The following is a 19,561-nucleotide window of genomic DNA, read 5'->3' as shown; positions in this document are numbered from 1 at the left end:
GGTCTTCAGGTGTGCTAACAATCCAAGTTAAGAGTTTCAACCATTTCACTGCTTCCAAGTGTTGAAATTAAAACAATTTCTAAGTAAAGCTTTAAATTTATTTCAATGTTACATTTAAAACACATTGTTTCTTTTTAAAATTCCAAAGAACCACATTAATGTTCAAGCACCAAGTCCATGCAATTCAGAATCCTGAAAAGTGGCATGTGTACTAAGGGGAACTGAAGAAGGTGCACCTCAGTTATTTTTAAAATGTATTAATTGGAGATGTGTGAGGCATCTGTTCCATATGGAAAATCTGCTGGATTCCTTTGTTTCGGCTTCCCAGATTCCAGTCCTCTTAGCGGTGGCTTAGAGTCCAACTTCCTGGCAAGCACACACAGGGTTCATGGGGCACTGACCAGGAACTGAGCCCCGTGTGCTATGCCAGTAGTCCCATTCTACTGCACCAACTCATATGTGATATCTTTTAGATAGAAAAATTGCTCAATACTCTTACAGAAGCCTCTGCAAGAACGTGACACTGTGAATGGATTAATTGAATTCATTTACCAAATTTAAACATTGTATGAATATACAGTCTCATGCGACATAATTAAAATTAATCCTTATTTCATGATGATTAACCTTTGGTCTATAAAATATCGTAAGCAGTAACTTATCTTTAGATTTTTCCTCACAAAGCATTTTATTTTAAAAATCCAATTTAAATCAAAAATTTCAATTTAATAAAAATAATCATTGATTTTTATCCACCCTGTCTGCTTCTGTCCCCAGCAGCCATGAGTGGGAAAGAAGGTTGGCTACTGGGCACAACTGCTCACTGCATCCCTTTTCCACATACCCCATTGCTGGCAGCACAAGTGCAGTAAGTGCAGAAGAAGGGTGGCTGCCAGGAATGGCAGCTGGGGAAGCTTGCCAGTTATACAAATGGGGCTCTGCTAGCATTTGCAGGACTGGGCTGAGCATGAGACATTCTGGAGGGACCAATTCATCCCAACACTAATGTTAAGTAAAATGTGTCTGTGTGCTGGAAATCTGCAGTATCATATCCAGTCACTATATGGCACACTTTCTTAAACACCACACAGCTCTGTAGCAGATCCGATTTGAAGCCAGAAGGGAACAGTTCAATGGGTGCAGTTACACAGATATCTCTTCCCCATGCTACAGGACAGTGCCCCCTCTGGAAATTGTTTGGACAGACCACTTCCTTGGGAGCTGTGAATTGCACCAGCATGGTGTGTCTTCACTCAGACAGGGTGGGCTCAGCCTGTGTCACTAACACCAACACCTTTGTAACTTTGCTTGAAAACTTTTCAATATTAAACTAAGGGTTGTTCATAGAAAGCTGGATCAGTCTGCTAGTAATAAATACATAAGGTCAAAACATCAAAAAAACCCCTACTAACACAAAAAAATAGTTACTACCAAAAAGTAAACTGCAGAACATATCCCAAGCAGGCTATAGTCCAAAGGCCTGTCCAAGTAAAAATACTTTTTGGACTTTTCAAAAAATACTTACTCAAAGCTATGGAATTTAATAAGATGAAATTCAAATGTATTTCCCCATGGAAACACTTTCCCATTTTCTATATTGATGTCATCACTATGTATAACCAGAGAAACTAAAGGCAGTACATATAAATGTCTTGTTTCACTAATTAAAACAGAAGCAGTGGTGGCAATATGAAAGCAAGGCAGTGAGCACTCTGAAGACAAAGAGAGAAAGCAACTGCCCCTTACTGCTAGCACCAATCTATGGTCTTGAAAACATGTCCATGGATGGAAGTCCCTTAAACAGCACATACAAGCACCTGAATTATTTTCCTCTGATCATATGGAAGGCCTCTGCAGAGTGCAACTCATCTTAAAAGTCAGACCTCAAGACTGTTTTTCTTGGGTCAGTCTTGGCAAATGGATAAGTCAAAGTAAAATGAGGTGTGCTTTCCAAATAGACAGAACTTTTGTGGAAAGAAAAAGGAGGCAATTATTCTTTATGTGATAACTTCTTATTCTTAGATGCAAGAATAGCCCATCTTAGTGTCGGGTGATTCCAAAGCAGAGGACTTCAAAGTTTTAATCAGCAGAAGGCCTTGGGCCACGTCTATTACTTTATGTACAGCATCACATAATTATCATGCATACACTAAGTTTCCCTTAAGCAGATCAAGGGAAATACAGTTTTCTGGAAAATTACTGCTATACTGAACACATCTTGGGACATCCCAATAGCACAACAAATCTTAGTGACTAGAAACACTAAGTATTTTTCATCATTTTATACTATTTCAACAGCTGTTTCTTACTCCTGGAGTAAGAAAGGAAATTTGTCTATACTTAATGATTTCATGATTCATCTCTGGTGCTTAAACAAATGCAAACTGACCCTAATCACTGCACTCAATACTGGAGCATAGAAGCAGGGGTGGCTCCCTCTGCCCTCTCTGCAACAAGTTTTATTTCATAGAACAGAGAGTTTGTTATTATATTGGCTACTGGTAAAATGGAATCTTCAGTGCTACTTCTTCTTGCTTTTTGGCATTTAATCTTTAACTCATATCCAAGCCCATATTAGATACACATCATGTAGCAATTCACAAATAGGAACATTTTACTGTAAATAAAGGTGCAGCTAAGGAAAACCATGGTTTCTGCTTCATCAATGTGTCATGTAAGCTTCTAACTCTTGCTCTGTACCCTCTTATTCTTAGTTTCAGGAGAAGAGTAACATATTCTGCTTTCATTATTACACTAATCTCATTTTACCATAATGTGCAATCTTGTGGAACTGGATTTGATTTAAACCAGGGATACGCAAACTTAATTTTTTTTTAATTTTTGGATTTATATCCTGCCTTTTTCCTACAAAGGGCTCAAGGCAGCTTACATCATTCTCCTCCTCCATCTTATCCCCACAACAACCCTGTGAGGTAGGGTGGGCTGAGAGTCTGTGACTGGCCCAAAGTCACCCAGTTGCCTCCATGGCTGAGCGGGGACTCAAACCCAGATCGCCTGCGTCCCAGTCCCATGCTCTTCACCACCACGCCACACTCAAATCGATTGAGTCCATAAAGGGAGCCACAACCTGGAATTTACAAGACCTGAACAGAGCTGTCATGATAGGACATTTTCATTCATAGGGTCACCATAAGTTGGAGGCAACTTGACAACACCCAACAACAACACAGACTTCAGATATGTGGGACATTCTGTGTTTTTTGCTAGAATCCAGAAATGTACCAACTAAAGCCAGGTTCAAAATTGTGGCTCAGTGGATGGAGCTAATTAATTATTGACAGAAGTGCACATGTGTACGCTTGCTCACTTGCGCTCTCTCTCTCTCTTTCTATATGTATGTATGTATGTATGTATGAATGACACAACCTGTTTAAAGTATTGTAAAAGTTTCAAGTATTGTAAAGACTTACAACTAAGTTACTGAAGATCAGAATTTTTATTACAAAGTACAGAAGAACTTTCAACAGGCTTCTAGAAAGACCAGCTCAAAAATAATAAGCATGCATATTTTACAAGGTCTTGAATAAAGCTCCACACACAGAGCCCATACATGTGATATGCAGGACCACTAAATAATATTTAACATAAATGAGCCATTTTGTTACTTGCAATTTACTTGCATTTGTTTAAGTTCTAGAAATCAAAATATCTTGCCAATCTAATACAAATCACCCACAGATTCACCAGTATATTCCAACCTACCTTCTGTTCCTTAATATAACCATTAAACTATTGTTAAGTAAGAACAAATGTTGCTCTGCCTAACCACAATTTAAATAAACCAAAGTTCCCAAAGTGTACACAGTATAGAAAACTATGGTTAGTTTAAAACTGAAAGTAGAAAACTTTCAACTGATAACATGTGTTGGACTAGAATAACTTTCAACAGGAGGCTTCATCAGTTGCAAATACTTCACTGAAATACTGCCTTTATCACTGTATCTGACATAGAAGCAACAGCAGCAAAAACCAAATTCCCACCACAAAAGGAATTAAAAGGAAATTTATCCTGGAACGCAAGGAAATGTATGACTCCACAATACAGGGACTGTTCACCTAACACAGTATCTCAGAATACATTTCCTGTTTAGCATAGTTTAACACTGACATAAGCTATGTTCACTGGGTTTCCATGGCGCAACAATCCCTGAGCAAGGGACAGAAATATAATTTGGTGCCCACAGGTGGTATGGTTTGTTGTGGGGATGCTGTCTAAGAAGATTCACAGCGTGGGAAATCCAAATAACTGCATGTGTAAGGAAAACCTGTGCTTGCATTACATTTCCACCAAAAATTTGCATAGTACTCTAACAGGTAGTATTTCTATAGCAGTTTTTATATGCTTCCACCTGTACAAGAGTTTGTGTAACCTCTTGTATAAGTAAATAACATAATTAGATTTCAGTATCTGTTGTGAGTACACTAGCATACATACAGGACAGCCTTTCTCCTGTATGCAGCAGACATCTCCTGCTGCATGCTTTTTGATCTAACTCACGTACGGAATGGAAACTTATTTAAAACTGAGGATATTAAGCTAAAACACATGCAAGTAATATTTTGTGAGAGTTAAAAGCACTGGTCCAGCTCATATGTAATAGAAAACTATGATTTCTTGATAAAACAGCAAGCCACAGTAACACTCAGGTTCACAGGTTATCCTTCTCATTTGTACTCCAAAGGCTTCCCTTGGTTTTTGCTTTGGTGTTTTCCATCACCAAGCACATCTGAACATACAAAACTACCTTACACAAAATCAGACACTGGTCTACCTAATCCAGTACGGCTTGCTCTGACTAGCAGCATGGTCAAAAATTCTGAAGACTCTTCTTTATCCTAAAAATCAAATAAATTTTGTAAGATTTCCATACACAAAATTATTGCTGATTCAGCAATTAAGTTTTCAAAAATGTCCATCATATTATTCAGTTCAAAAAGGGGAAGCTGCAAGTAAATCCATTCTTTATCAGAAGCATAAAGTGATTAGGATGTATGCAACATTAAGCAAGTAAAAGGTGAGGCTTTCCTACCCCTTCCCCCTATTGCAGCCCCCTGCTGTTAGGGTACTGATCCTGCAATCACACATTTTAGCACTCTGGTACTAAAAACTCCAAATCAGTGAGGTCATTTATTACCACAAATCCCATTCCTCAGAAATCATGTAGCTGATGGTATTTTGCTGTTGGCTCTCAAAATAGTTCCACACCAAGGTAAGGGATGGAACTAATCCCTAGCTGCTCCTGTTACAAGGGAAAGATTGGAACCATTCCTAGCTGCTCGTGCAACAGGGTATCCTAGAAATAGGACTGACTCCGCTCTCCACCCCCAAGAATTTGAGCCAACTTTGCCACTGAGATGGAACCTCTCAGTGCCGCTGAGTCCTGGTCTTTGTATCTGAGCAACTTCTAGTTACTCCTCAGACAGGTGAACAATCTAAGTTCTTTTGCTCCTTGGGCAAGGAAAAAGATTCTTGAAAAGAGCATAAACATCTGTGCATACCTGCAGAGATGCGGGCAATCCTGCCAATTGGGTTGGAACCTCTAGGTATTGCTCGGCCTTTATGAGTAAAGCACCCTGCATGGAATCTCCATGCTACATGAGTCCAGTCCATAAACCTGGTATCAGAACCAAGCCAGCTGGGTTTTGGCTCCCTTGATGTCAAAGACATGCACACAGCCCGTAAACATGTACAGTCTTCATGTAATGCCACTTCTCAAAAAACAAGCTGCTGCTACCCCAATGGCAAGCAATTTCCCCTTCATCATATACAACCTTTCCCAGGAAAGCTTTTAGATGGAATATGAGAGCCTTGCTTAACATTAAGATGCAAGCCAATTTATTTACCACTTTACCAATATTGGTCCATTAGATGATAGCATTGTGAATCATGTAATAATTGCTAACTTTATACATAAATGTAGATATTTGTTGCTTTATAAAAAGCCAACCAGGTATTATTGAACGCAAGATGTATTCTAGGGTTAAAGAGAATTCAAGATGCCTGTTTACCTATTCATTCAATGTGAAATGTGTTGCAACAGAATTTTAAACAAACCATATATATGATAAACAGTAGCCATTAATTGGTTTAATCAAAACTTGTTTCTAGCATATCTGAAAGCACTATGTTTTCTAATGATAGGCTTCCTTTAAAAATCTGCAATTTGTATAGTTATAGGGGACTTAACAGCAGAATATGTTTCATAAGCCTCTAGATGGAGAATAGTAAAACTCAAAGTTTTCTGCATCCGTCGCAATAATGTTTAATCATAAGCCAACTGTGTGGATAAACTATTGTTCAAGGCAAGTGTATTCCCAGAAAGCTTCTTTATCACAGTGGATTGATTTAAAAGCAAAACAATTTGACTCACTGATTTAAATAATTGAAATCACCAAGAGAAAACCTTGATTTAAATCAAATTTGCTATTTAAAATATTTCTCAAACAAGAGCTAGACAACCTAGACAACTTCCATTTGCACCAGCTAGCACCCTCAATGGTCTGGGATTATAGAAACTGTAGTCCAAAACATCTGGATTCTGTTCTTAAATAGTGATGCAAATCTAATCACTAAAATATGTTAATGTACAACTCAATGCAGCATTCTGCAACATCAAGGAGGGTATAATTTTGTGTGAGGGTTAGATAACAATTGTTATTTTGAAACCAATACATAATACTTGTTATCTGCATTATGCTCCATATGAAGCAGCATACATTAGGAAATGTAAAACTCTCTCACGCCCCAACACACTTTTCCTTTCTACACTGACTCTCAACATCCTTTCCCTTAATGTCCCAGTCTTAACTCCTTTGCCTAGTTTAGCCCAGCTCCACCATCTTGTATGACTTTACTCAGGAGAAAAAGAATGTTGAGATTGAGATTAGGCTAGAACAACAGATCCATTTTTATGCAATAAAAATGTGAATTAATGCCAATGTGTGATTTGTTAGTAGCTTTTGAGAAGAATCTAATAATATGTTTAGCAGGTTTACATATATAGGTTTATTATGAGATTGAATTGTAAATATATTGTTTCTTAAATGAGAAAATGCATTTTTGTTATTTAAAAACAAACCTTATTTAAACATTTAAAGATTTTCGTTTTAAAATCATTGATTTTCAACTGCCACACACTTCACTGAAAATTTGGCTTGGGTGGACTCTCAGGGATGGTGGAGGACAGGAGAGCCTAGAGAAACGTTGACCATGGGGTCATGGTGGGTCAGGCATGACTTTAAAACTAAACAACAAGTGAATGTTGTGAGTTATATCCAAGGAGATAAAATTTTTGAAAGTATGTTGAAAATGCTAAACATAATTTACCTGCACATCTGTTGAAATCTCTAATATTTTTGACGGCAACATTTTATAGCATTTTAGTGTTTTGCATACTACCCAACATTGAAATACACTTAATCACACTTCTAAAAACCTTCTGCCTGCTCCAATGGGCCTAGCCCACTGGTAAAATTATGCAGAGCAGTTCCAAGTTTGCTATTTCTGCTTACTGATATCGAATATTTTACTAAGATGAAGAAATTTTACTTTGGGTGTTTCCAGAAAAGACTCTTATCATGCCATCACCCTGCCTCAATCATGGAATTTTACAGGGATGCAGACATTGTTGCAATTCACTTACAATCCCCCTACTTCTTGTACCATTTCCCTGCACATGCCTTCTGATCTGCACTAGGAACCCTCCAACAGAAATACCCCATCACAAAATAGATTAGATGTACATACAATGAAAAAAACAGTTCAATTCCTGTGTGGCTTGCAGGATACTTACTATACTCTGAGTCCCAATCCATAGTATCTCTGAGCAGTTCAATTTATTGCTACTGCCTTTACAAAACTGTTCTAGAAACTTAACAGTGTATTTGAGCACCTAACTCTTACTGTTCTCGTTCCCTACTGTAAATAGAGTGTCAGCACCAGCATGACAATGGAGTTATATCTGCCCTTTTTTCCTCTCGAGAGGAAGCCAAAGCAGCTTACAAAGCTCCATTTTATCTACACAACACTGTGAGGTAGGCTGGCCACCCAGTGAGCTTCATGGCTGCATAAGGCCTAGAACCTGAATCTCTAGGATCCCTGGCCCAGCATTCTAACTACCACACTGGCTCTTATTAGTGTGTTTTCCCATTAATTTGGGTAAACAGGAGAAGCAGAGGGATCCGTACTTAGTGGGCACTTCCTGCACTAACTGGCCAAGAATCTGAGAAGCTAGTGCACTAATATCAACTTATTTATTAAAGGCACTCCAAGAAAACAACAGTCCACAATGACTATCTTTCTCATTCTCTTTTCACATTCTTTATTGATTCTTTCCCTCTTTTCTGATATATCCTAGACAGCCCATTCCCTTGTATTCTGACCAATCATGAGTGTGATTTTTCATAGACAGGTAAGGTACCAATCAAATAACTATGTCAGCTATTCTGTATAACAGTGGTTCTCAACTATTTTACAGTTGGGGACTGGCAAAAATAGAAAAATTATTTCAAGGACCACTGAGGCAGAAATAAAAAGCTTTATATACATAATAAAGTATTTTGTGTATTAGTTTTTAAAAATAGTACCAAAAAAAAAAAGAAAATGCACTAAAATAACCAGAAACTGAGCAGTAAAAATGCTAATAAAAGAATAAAATATTGAAATTAAATGTAATTGAATACCATTGCCATTTTTAGAGAGCAATATAATAAGGCTACTGCAAAATCTGTTGTTGCTTCTTTTCAAGAATACTTGATCAAAAATTTACAACAGCAAAATACAAAATCAATATAAATGCAATACTATACTTATAGCAAATACCAATTTGAATACAGTATTAGCAGCAGAGCAACACAAAATCAATCAAAGTTACTTAATACAAAAATATTCATAATTTTAAATAGTGAAATAGAACGAACCCCACACCCCGATACCCCCATACATACCAGCACATAATGGCTGAGAAAACATTCTTAGTACAAGCCCACCTCAGCATTTCCTTTCCCAGTAAAAAACACAGCAGAAAAAGGAAACTGCCTGGTCTCGGCTCCCTGCCCAGAGGACGGAACTGGAATGGTGCGGCTCCCAGCTGGTTCCCACTGAGCTGCCTCTCTCTGGGGAGGAATCTGCAAGGAGAGCACAGAGAGCCCCACACTGGTCCATGGTGAGAGAGATCCCGCTGTCATGTGGCGGACAGGCAAGAAATGCTGGTGGACCAGCACCAGTCCGTGGACCTGCAGTTGAAAACCACTGGTACATAGGGAAGTAATAAATCTAAAAACTCATTCCCCAGGTATAGATTCTTACATAGTCAAGATGGCAGTATCCACACATAAGGGAAGATATTAGTAAGTTCACGGGAGCCTCAAAGATTGCAGAAGTACAAAATCTTCAGGGAAGAAATCTTGAGACACAAAAAAATCAAACCCTACTCTATGAAGACTGAGCATGATAGAGGTCAGCGGATGCTGGCTAAAGGGGAAGGAGGTAAATGGAATTAAGTATCCTGGTAAAGGTTGTGGTTGACTTGCTAGTTTAGTGCACAGGAGGGTTCTCCGGTGCAACATGTTGTGGCAGTATACACTTGTTCCATTCTATTATGCATAAGATCCATTCAAAATCAGTTGAATATTAGTTTGGTAATTGGAATGGTTTTGTTTCATAACCTGCATTTTTGTACTGTTAACAACTGCTATTTGTTATACACAGAATGCACAGGTATGGAGACACAAGACACCATACAAGAAAGAAAAGCAAGCAAAAGCCAAAGGCTGTGAAAGTGCTGGCATATTATTATTCACATTACATTTATATCCTACCTTTTTTTCCTCTTGTGAGGAATCCAAGATGGCTTACACAGCTCTATGTTATTCTCATAAGAATAACGCTGTAAAGTAGGTTAGGCTGTGCATGAGCAGCTCACCCAAAGGCACCACCTTAGCTTAATGGGGACTAGAACCTGACTCTTCCAGGTCCAACACTCTCATCATTCTGGGTCTCATATGTATGATGTTTATATTGCTATATTTTACATTGTATTTTATGCGTTGTTATAAACTAACCAGATAGCTTTTGGCTTTGGGTGGTCTAGTAATAAAGTAAATAAATAAGTATATGAATTCTGAGATTTTCCATGGACATAACAGAAGCTTTTCCTTTCAATTAAGGCAAACATGGTTAATACACATAACAAATGTGTGAAATCTCAGAAAGGTATTGCTATATAGATACCAAATTAACTCAGATCATATTTTTTAAACAGAGAAAAAGAATGTCCCCTCCTTACTGGGTAAACCTCATCTCACTGTCCATATACCATGTCTTATATCAACACATCGTTTTTTCAAATTTGCCATATATCTCAATACAGTTATTTTATGCGCAAAAGTGTGTACAGTCAAGGCTATAGTTTTCCCAGTTGCAATGTATGGCTGTGAAAGCTGGACCATAAGGAAGGCTGAGCACCGAAGGATTGAGGCCTTTGAATTGTGGTGCTGGAGGAGACTCCTGCGAGTCCCTCAGACTGTAAGATGATCGAACCGGTCAGTCCTAGAGATCAACCCTGACTGCTCTTTAGAAGGGCAGATACTGAAGATGAAACTCAAATACTTTGGCCACCTAATGAGAAGGAAGGACTCCCTGGAGAAAAGCCTAATGCTGGGAACAATAGATGGCAAAAGAAGAAGGGGGCGGCAGAGAATGGGCTAGATGGAGTCACTGAAGCATTTGGTGTGAGCTTAAGTAGACTCTGGGGGATGGTGGAGGACAGGAAGGCCTGGAGGAATGTTGTCCATGGGGTCGCGATGGGTTGGACACAACTTTGCAACTAACAACAACAACAACTATTAGTATCATATTGTAGTTTTCAAGAGGATGTTGCTCTCAATTCTCATTTGATGTGTTCTGGTAAAAGGCGTGTAGTAGCCTGGTAATAGTGTGGTGAACTTAAACTTGGAAAAAAAAAACCTTGTGAAATGTTCACTTCACGATAAGTGAACTAAAGTTGAACTACGAAACTGGTTTGACAAATGTCTCAGTCTTAAACACATTTCATGTATTAGTTGTCTAGGAATACTATCTAATGCCAGTTGTACTACACTGGGTAGGATTTCTATATATGAGCTTACAACATTCACTGTCAATGGAACTGAATGCTGAACTAAACACAAGGTTACAATAGCATATTTTGATAACAGCCTTATACAAAAATTAACACCAAAACAAGATCCAAGTACATTTGTTAAATTAGAATAGAAAAATGTGTCTTTTCCAATTTAGCTACTTAACCAGGCAAATTCAATACTAAATTATTATATACAAGCGCAGCCTAAATTGAGACTGAATATCAGAGAAATCTGGATCAAGCTGAAATAATACGCATACACTTCAACACATTGTGCAGAATTGCCATGCTTTCAAGTTACCAAATTAACATGAGGATAGGGGGCTTATTACAAGCAGAACAGACCAAAAAACTATGTATTTTAATTTACTGTCCATCATTAGTGCCTATCACAATATGCATAACTCACTTGGATACACTAAGATGACCCAGGTGTAGTACAGTGGTTAAACACTTCAGCTTCGATATGAAAAATTAATTTCATCACTCTGCCATGAAACTCAATATGTAGCCTATGTCAACCTAGTTTCCTCCATAGAGTTGCTGTAAGATTAATGTACTTCTCTGAACTTCTTGAAGAGGGATACAAATATACAACTATTCAATCCAATAGTTCAGTTCCTGGAATATGATTCTGCTCCCCCAAAGGCTGTTACTTCTTCTATGTCCAAATAGTCATATGTAGAGGGACAAAGTGACTGAGGCTGTAAATTTCTCTTCATATCGAGAGTCTCTCTGTTGCTACATTATACATGCCCATGAGTTAATACAAAAGATAATGCTTGAGATTTTATTTCTAAGTAAGCACAGCATGTCTTTAATCATGGTGGTCCACACTCTTTTTAAACTTGCTACCCAAGGAAGCCCACCTAAGCCAGGCAAACTGATTTTAAAAAATGCAATGATAAAATATGTTTATTTGTTTTATATGAGAACTTGAGGGTTGTGTTGCCACCAATTTTTAAGGCTGACTATGCTGCTTTATTAGACTTGTGATTGAGTTACCCAAGCATCTACTATATAGCTGCACAAGAATCTACAAAAATTGAATGTACTTTTTTATAAAAAGGCAAATATGACCAACTCAGTGCCTGCAGACCTTGATCTTCCTCTATCGGAAGCGGCAAACAAGCCTCTATGACTGCTTCTGAGCCAGCATTACCCTTCCTCCCAGTGGGGAAACAGAAGACAAGAGAACTTCCACATTTGAAGAACTTAAAAATTGTATTTATTTTCTTTTTTTAAGGTGAAAATGAAATGCTTAAGCTTGAAGAAAGTCTCGGTATTCATATTTGAAACACAATCAGACTGATTCTTCAACAGAAAACCCTGCTTTTCATGGGATGAAAAATTAAAACAAATGTCTATGTTTGACTCAATTTCTTGCCAACATGTGTATGACAGAACTATTAATTCTTTATATGCAACTGTAAATGTGGGTCTACTGCATTTATGAGGAAACATAATTTTAACAGTGATATTTTTAATGAGAAATTTAGTATTTTATTTACAAATTGTTCAAAAACTGATTTACATTATAAAAATTGAATTTTAAAATATCAATTTTGATCCACCCTGATGTACTTGCAAATCAGTTTTTTGTGTTTTACTTTTGGAGTCAGAAGCACCAATTTCCAGTTTATCACATTTCTCATTTGTCAATAAACCGATGTTCATTTGTGGAGCAACCACATTTGTTAGGGCCAGAATACTTCCCGAGGTCCTGTAACCCATCAGGCATTCTTTTAACACCAAAGAAAATTCAGAGGCCTCGGGGGAGACATCCACAAGTTTTGCCTTAGCAACCAAATTTTGTCACCAAACCTTTCCCAAGATTTCTAGCAAATGTGGAGGACTTGGGAGAAGAAGAGGGAGGACCAGAATTGCACATGATAGGATCATTCCTTAAACACCAAGTCTGACTTTAGATATGCTATCTATTGCAGAGGACAAGACTTGTGCTTTTGAGTGTCTCTGACTAGCGAATTATCAAAATATTTAAAGTATCTGCAACAATGCTTATTTGCACAAATAAGGTTGTTAGTCTTCCATGAAGCTTTACTAAAGATCAAGAGTGCTGAACTATAGGCTTAGAAAATACCCTAACTTGGTAGCTTAATTTTTTACATTGAGTTAGAAAAATCCACACACAAGGCATTCACAATAAATTCTTGTCCAAAAAATTGAGGCATTAATATCTAGTTGAATTAAGCCAAGATTCTGCAAGCAGAAAAACTACACTATACTATATGCAATTGCAAAAAGACTGCCCTATCACCAGTGCCATGAATATAATAAAACATTTTCATCAACCTCTACCTCCCAACCAAGAAATGACTCTTAGCTTCTTAGATCCAGATCACTGCCCAACAGGGGCAGTACCCAGCTATGGCTCCACTTCTTCCATTATGCCCAATGGAACAGTTACTAGAATAAAAGGAACTAGTGCTTTCTGAAGGAGTGTTTGAATTGAGCCAAATAATCATTTGTGTAATGGAGCAAGTTAGTGAAGCTCCCTACTGTGACCTCCATGATTTGCCCCATTCCAGAAACTAGAGTTTTCACTCATTTCCAATTGCTTCAGGAACCACAAGCTTCCCATTGTGCTAGAAGTAGATTCTGCTACACAGGACTGTATAGGCACTGGATAATGCCTTATTAGGCAACATGGAAGTCAAAATAAAAAGCATGTTATTATATAAAACCAAACATTAAAGATTTCAGATGAGGAAAAATAAACCTGATTCTTCTCCTTGAAGCACATATTTCCTGACCAAGTAAAGCTTTCCTCAAACATGAAGAAATTAATATGTTTTAGATTAAGTTTAAATCCCACAGCTTTTTGAGTAATAACTAAATATATTGCTAGGTTCTCCCATGGTGTAATGGTTAGACTGCTGTACTGGGACTTTGGACCTCTTGGTTCTAGTGTCCACTCAGCCATGAAGCTCACTGGGTGACTGTGGACCAGTCACTGACTCTTAGCCTAACCTATCTCACAGGGCTGTTGTGAAGATAAAATAGAGAGGTGAAGTATTTTGTAAGATGCTTTAGATTCCTGAATGCATAAACAGAAAAAATGTAAATTAACCAAAACAGATTCAAACCTATTGCTGCTGTATTGTCACAAGTCATGGCATTACCAGTGTAGCAAAGCACCAAAGAAAATGCACAGGTCCATTAACTGTGCACTCTTGAAACACCATATTAGAAGTTATATGCAGGCAGAGTTGGGCCACGATAGAAGAACAGGCCAAAACTAATACTTAGCACTATTTTATGCACATCAACAGAAACAGATTTTTTTTTTAAACCCAATTTGAAGGTCCATAAATCAAGTAGTTCCAATAGAACATGGAAGGACACAATGATTACACAGCTATGGACCACAATGTAAAGTTAATAAAGAACTACAAGCAGAAAGCACTCTGAACAGAGATCACAGCAAAAGCTACAGCACAGGATCACACTGCAATGCAACCAGATTCCACCAACACAAGTACTGGTAAAACAGCCCTTTGCAAAAATACATGAAATACAGAAAGAAAACAGCATAAACAATGTGACATAAAACATTTAGATATATGGAACAAGTCTTGAGAAATATAATAGTTCAAATAGGATTAGTACAATGCAAGGTAAGGAACTGCTATTAAAACTTTATCTTCTATCCTTAACAATTTACTGCATTTGTATGAAATGACAAGCAGTCATGTTTCTAAGCAGTTATCAAGTTTTGTCCCAATCTCATAACAAAGCAACCAAAACCATTCAAACACAGGCAAGGGGGAGAAAGAAAAACAAAGCAGTGTGTTGGACTTCAGCTTCCATGTGCCCCAGTCAGAATGGCCAATGGTCAGGCATAACATGACTTCAAAATAATCTGAGGATGTCAGGTTGGACAATGCAGCCTTACCCTAAACAACTAACTCAAATGTTGCTATCCTGCTGCAATCCAAAACTCTCACACTTAAACGTTTCATTAAATTCAGGAACTTACTTCTGAGTATTTGGGATCCACATGTCAATTAACCAAGCCAACAACTGGACTTAAACTGCAACTGTGAAAACTGAACATATATCTAAAATATCAAAACAGACAAATTATGTGAACAGTCAAATCAGTATGCAACAATTCTCTGCTATCCTTCTTATAGCAAATAATAATATTTAAAACATATATTGGGATTTTAAAGAAACACATTTCCTAATTTTATAGATGCTCATTCCTTCTGATTGCGTTAATCAGGTATTTTATTGTCATATCACTGTAAGATGCCCAGACAGCCTTTTGGTTAAGGGGTGCAGCATATAAGTGTAATAAATAAATAAATATAATATTACCCAAGGTTGAAGATAATATGATACCCATAAAATAGTTATCTGACTTTAACTTTGAAAAAAACCAAGATTCTTCCTTTGTTAGCCAATTAACAGTAAATACACCAAGCAGTTCTCATCAAGCCATCTTTGATAGTCAGTATAAAAGAACAGGTCCCTAAGAAATTATTCTGATTCATAACAGCTTTGAAAAGTCATTTCAAGTATCACTTTTAAAATTTCATTATCCAGAATACCTTTTCTAATATCCAAAAGCCTTACAAGAACCTTTGGTCAAACCAGATAAAAGACACACTTTTCCTTTTTGGAAATTAATTCTGAAATCTGCTACATTCTTCATTTTAAATCCTACCTCCACGACTCCTCACAAAAATGGTCAGTCACTATAAATACTGCTACTGCTTCAGGTACCTATTTCTTTCTCTAATTACAAGTATATATAATTGTACATTCCCAACATTTTGGAATAACCATATATACTGATAATATAATGTATTTATTTTTCCTGAGATCTGTATCCAAACTTTCCATTTTACTACGAAGCCCTCAATTACAATAATATGAATCTCTTATAATATTTATCATCATTGTATGATTAATGCATTGCATTTATATCCCACTTTTTTGTAAGAAACCTAAGACGGATTACATAGCTCAGTTTTACCTTCACAACAACCCTGTGAGGTAAGTTAGGATGAGTGTGTGTGATTGGCCCAAAGTTAACCAGTAACTTTCATGGCCAAGTCAGGTTAGAGCCCAAATCTCCTAAATTCCCATTCTTCTAAAACAGTGCAGCCATCACACAACAAATGTGTTGTTTCCCTTTACTGGTTATTTAAGAAGCTAACCTACAATATGTCATTGAACAGGCTGGTTTTTATAAGGTAGTCTGAGTGTCTTATGTGTATCAATGACCTATAGGAGGGTGAATGTGGAAAATGAACAGTTGCTGTACTGCATTCTTGCAAGTACACTTTTATACCCACTCCTATACCTAACTAGGAATGCAACTACCAATGTTTTCAAATGGGACAGTCATCCAGGTAAGAATGCATAACATTTCAAATTTTAAATCAAATCATTTCAAATTTCAAATCAGATCATTTCAAATCAATAAGAATATGTTAGTAATTTTCCCCATAAACATATGAGAAAATTGCACTGTAGCTTATTCCATGTGATAGTAATAAATTGTTTAAAGCACTTGATAAATCACAGTGAAGCACCATCCTGAACTCCAGAATTGGTGATGCACACTAATATTTTGATAACTGGACCCATCTAATCTTCAAAGTAAATTTCCTGTCTTCTTTATGAAAAAATGGACTTCAAAACTAGAATAAGACAATACCTACATGTTAGAAATTATTAAAGTTATCTGCATCACATTTGCAAGTTCTTCATTTTTATCCATATTTTCTTAAGTGAAATAGATACTATTTACATCTTTGAACCCACAGCTATGTAGAACTGGTAAATTTATTCAATTAAGTTCTACTCTTCCAACGGGTTCTTGTATAATACAATAATTCTTGATTTGGTATAATACAAATGTTTTAAGAAAGCTAATAGGAGCTGATTAGCACACCATTCGTAAGTTGTTGTGGCATCAGTTATACTATACCAAAACTGGATGCACTTTAGTTATACTGTGACCATGTCCTCTCTTTTATATTTTAACTACTGGCAACTATATAGAATCACACCCCCAAATTTCAAGTCTACTTCAATACAGAAGTGCATCCAAACAAAAACTGTATCATTTAGCTATACTGTGCAAAAGTAACTATTTACACCAGAACAAAGTATTTTAGTCAAGCTCACAAAATATTGAAAATCCTAAGAAAACACTATTCATGTAATCCAATCCTAAACATGCATATACAAAAATCTCAAATGGGGCTTAAAACACAATTGTGCATAGGACTGCAACGTTAAATTTCTCTTTGGTTCTGAAGCTAGCCCCATCCCCCACTCCAGTAAACAAAATGCATCAGGCAATATTGCTATGGCTGCAAACATTGTTCATTAAAATCAACTGGAGTTTTGCTACTAACTTATGTCAAGATAAAATTGTCACCTAAAAGTGCTTACATTTTCACACACTAACCCTGGGTGTTCTAAAAGTATGTCAAAGATTCAAAAATATACATAGAAGATGGTATTTTTTCCTAATTAGAAAAAGTTCTTCAAGGATAAATCAAAGTGAATTGTAATGTAATTTTACAGAGTAACTATGAGATCGTAAAGCATCAAAAACACACAAAGAACCAATAGGTATTTTCGAACCTAATGGGGAAAAGAAAGTGAATTCTGAAGGCTTATCCTAAATGAAGGCGGATTTAAGGAGAGTGCAGCCATGACACAAACCACCTGCACCTATGACAATGTTTACAACGAAGACGAAAGCGCCGAGACTGGTCGTTTTAAAGCCGGATTCAGAAAGAAAGAGCTTGAGGAAGGCCTTGTTTCCTGGCGGAGCCCAGGCCTACACGATTCCAATCACTCCACCTCAGAAATGGCGTTCCGTGAGAAGTGAAACGAGAATCAAAAGCAACTAAATGCCGGGCGAAGCTGCGCAGTGAATCCCTTGACTTTTTTGCTCATCAGTTCGACCGGCTATTTAAGAAGGGGTCAGGCCAGCAGCCGGCCAGCCCTGCAGGTCGTGTCCCCACCCTCCCAAAGCTGCAGATACGGGGTGTGCGCGCCCCATTCTCCCGCAAGGCCCAGGACAGGCCGGGCAGAGAGAGAATGAAGAGTCGTCAGCCATTTTCCCTTCTCTCCCCGAAACACACTGGCACACGCATGAACAGACGTTTCTCTTTCCAAGGCACAGTGAAACACGTACGAAGGGACACCCACTGGAGTGCCGCCACCCCGGATTCCTCCTTCCCCACCTAGTGCCCCTTTCCTTTCTCAGGCGAGCCCCAGCAGCCCAACCCCTTTCCCGGCTAGCTCACCCCAACACAGCGTCCCCTGCTTCCGCCGCTGCTCCAGGCTCTGGTGCCGAGGCCCGCTTCGTTCCTGGGCGCTGCTGCTGCTGGTTCTGCTGGCGATGGGGGGAGGAGGAGGAGGCGGGTGTGGCCGAAGAGTTTCTCATCCCAGGCGGCCGCAGCAGCAGCAACCCACGGAGCTACGTCTCATACCGGTGAAGAGTCAAGGCACGGCTGCTCCTACTCTACACGCCGGCTTAGCCAACCCAGACGCTAGAGGAAGCCGCCCGCTGTGTCGTGAACCTGGCTGAAGAGCTCCTTTCGGGGGCGCCTGGGCGGCTTCCCCCCCTTTTTTCAGTTTTGCGTCACCAGCTGTTTGGGGCCGCCGCTTCACGGCGACGACCGCAGTACTGTCGTTCAGTGGCGAGGCCTGGGTTGGCGCTTTTTCTTGCCAGGCAGCTCCCGTTAGACTGGGCCGGGCCTGCAGTCTCTCTTCCTTCCAGTCCGGGGGAATCAGATACGCTCAGTCCCTGGAGAAGGACACGGAAGTACGAGGGATCAGGGAGGGGGCTCTGCTCGGCAAGGCCGGCTAAGGGGACGCAACGGAGCCTAGTTCTGGAAGAGGAGAAAGAAAACCTCAGAGCGATGAATAGCTAAGTTGCTGCGGCGGCAGAGACGGAGCGTCTGTGTCCCGGGCAATATGGCGGCTCTAGCAGGGCTCGGCCAGCAGCAGCAGCAGCAGCAGCAGCAGCGCAGACTCCGATTCAACGCAGCGGCGCCGACCCCGCCACCCAAACAGCATCCGCGGCGGCGAGCGTGAACCCCCTCCCTTTCCTGTGTCAGTCAGTCACTCCCACAGCCCCCCCCCTTCCGCGTCCCAGAGGCAGAATGGACGGCAACTGCAGTTTAGGCTTTGCCTTGTATGGGTGGAGGGCAGCGGGACGGGGGTCGCTGCGCGACTGTGGTGGGAGTCCTGGCGCGGGAGGATGTACCGAGGGAGGGGTCGGGCCGAGTGGTGACAGCGTTGACGGGAGGACAGCGGTAAGGACGGTGTCCGCGCGGGACCTGGCCTAGCCGGGCCAGGCCGCGTTAATGAGGCGAATGGCTGCGCGGCCGTTTCCTTTCGGTTGGGCTCCGTTTTGG

At 39.2% G+C, this 19,561-nt stretch overlaps 1 protein-coding gene across 2 annotated transcripts in view; it reads right to left on the bottom strand.

Annotated features, from left to right (window-relative positions):
- USP9X (ubiquitin specific peptidase 9 X-linked) overlaps window positions 1-19,175 on the bottom strand; it is a 94,104-nt gene extending 74,929 nt beyond the window's left edge. The window contains exons 1-2 of one of the 2 annotated variants that reach the window (XM_044442142.1): window positions 18,446-19,175; window positions 15,145-15,226 (exon numbers count right to left, since the gene is read on the bottom strand). The gene's annotated coding sequence lies outside the window, so the exon portion shown is untranslated. The remainder of the gene's footprint in view (window positions 1-15,144; window positions 15,227-18,445) is intronic. The other variant, XM_044442141.1, reaches the window with a different exon arrangement.
- Window positions 19,176-19,561: the final 386 nt, after the last annotated feature.

The sequence above is a fragment of the Varanus komodoensis genome, unplaced genomic scaffold (genome assembly GCF_004798865.1).
Source record: "Varanus komodoensis strain SLA01 unplaced genomic scaffold, ASM479886v1 scaffold4, whole genome shotgun sequence".
NCBI classification, from domain to species: Eukaryota; Metazoa; Chordata; class Lepidosauria; order Squamata; family Varanidae; genus Varanus; species Varanus komodoensis.
The sequence above is the reverse complement of the archived record's forward strand: the minus strand, read 5'-3'. Positions and strand labels throughout refer to the sequence as shown.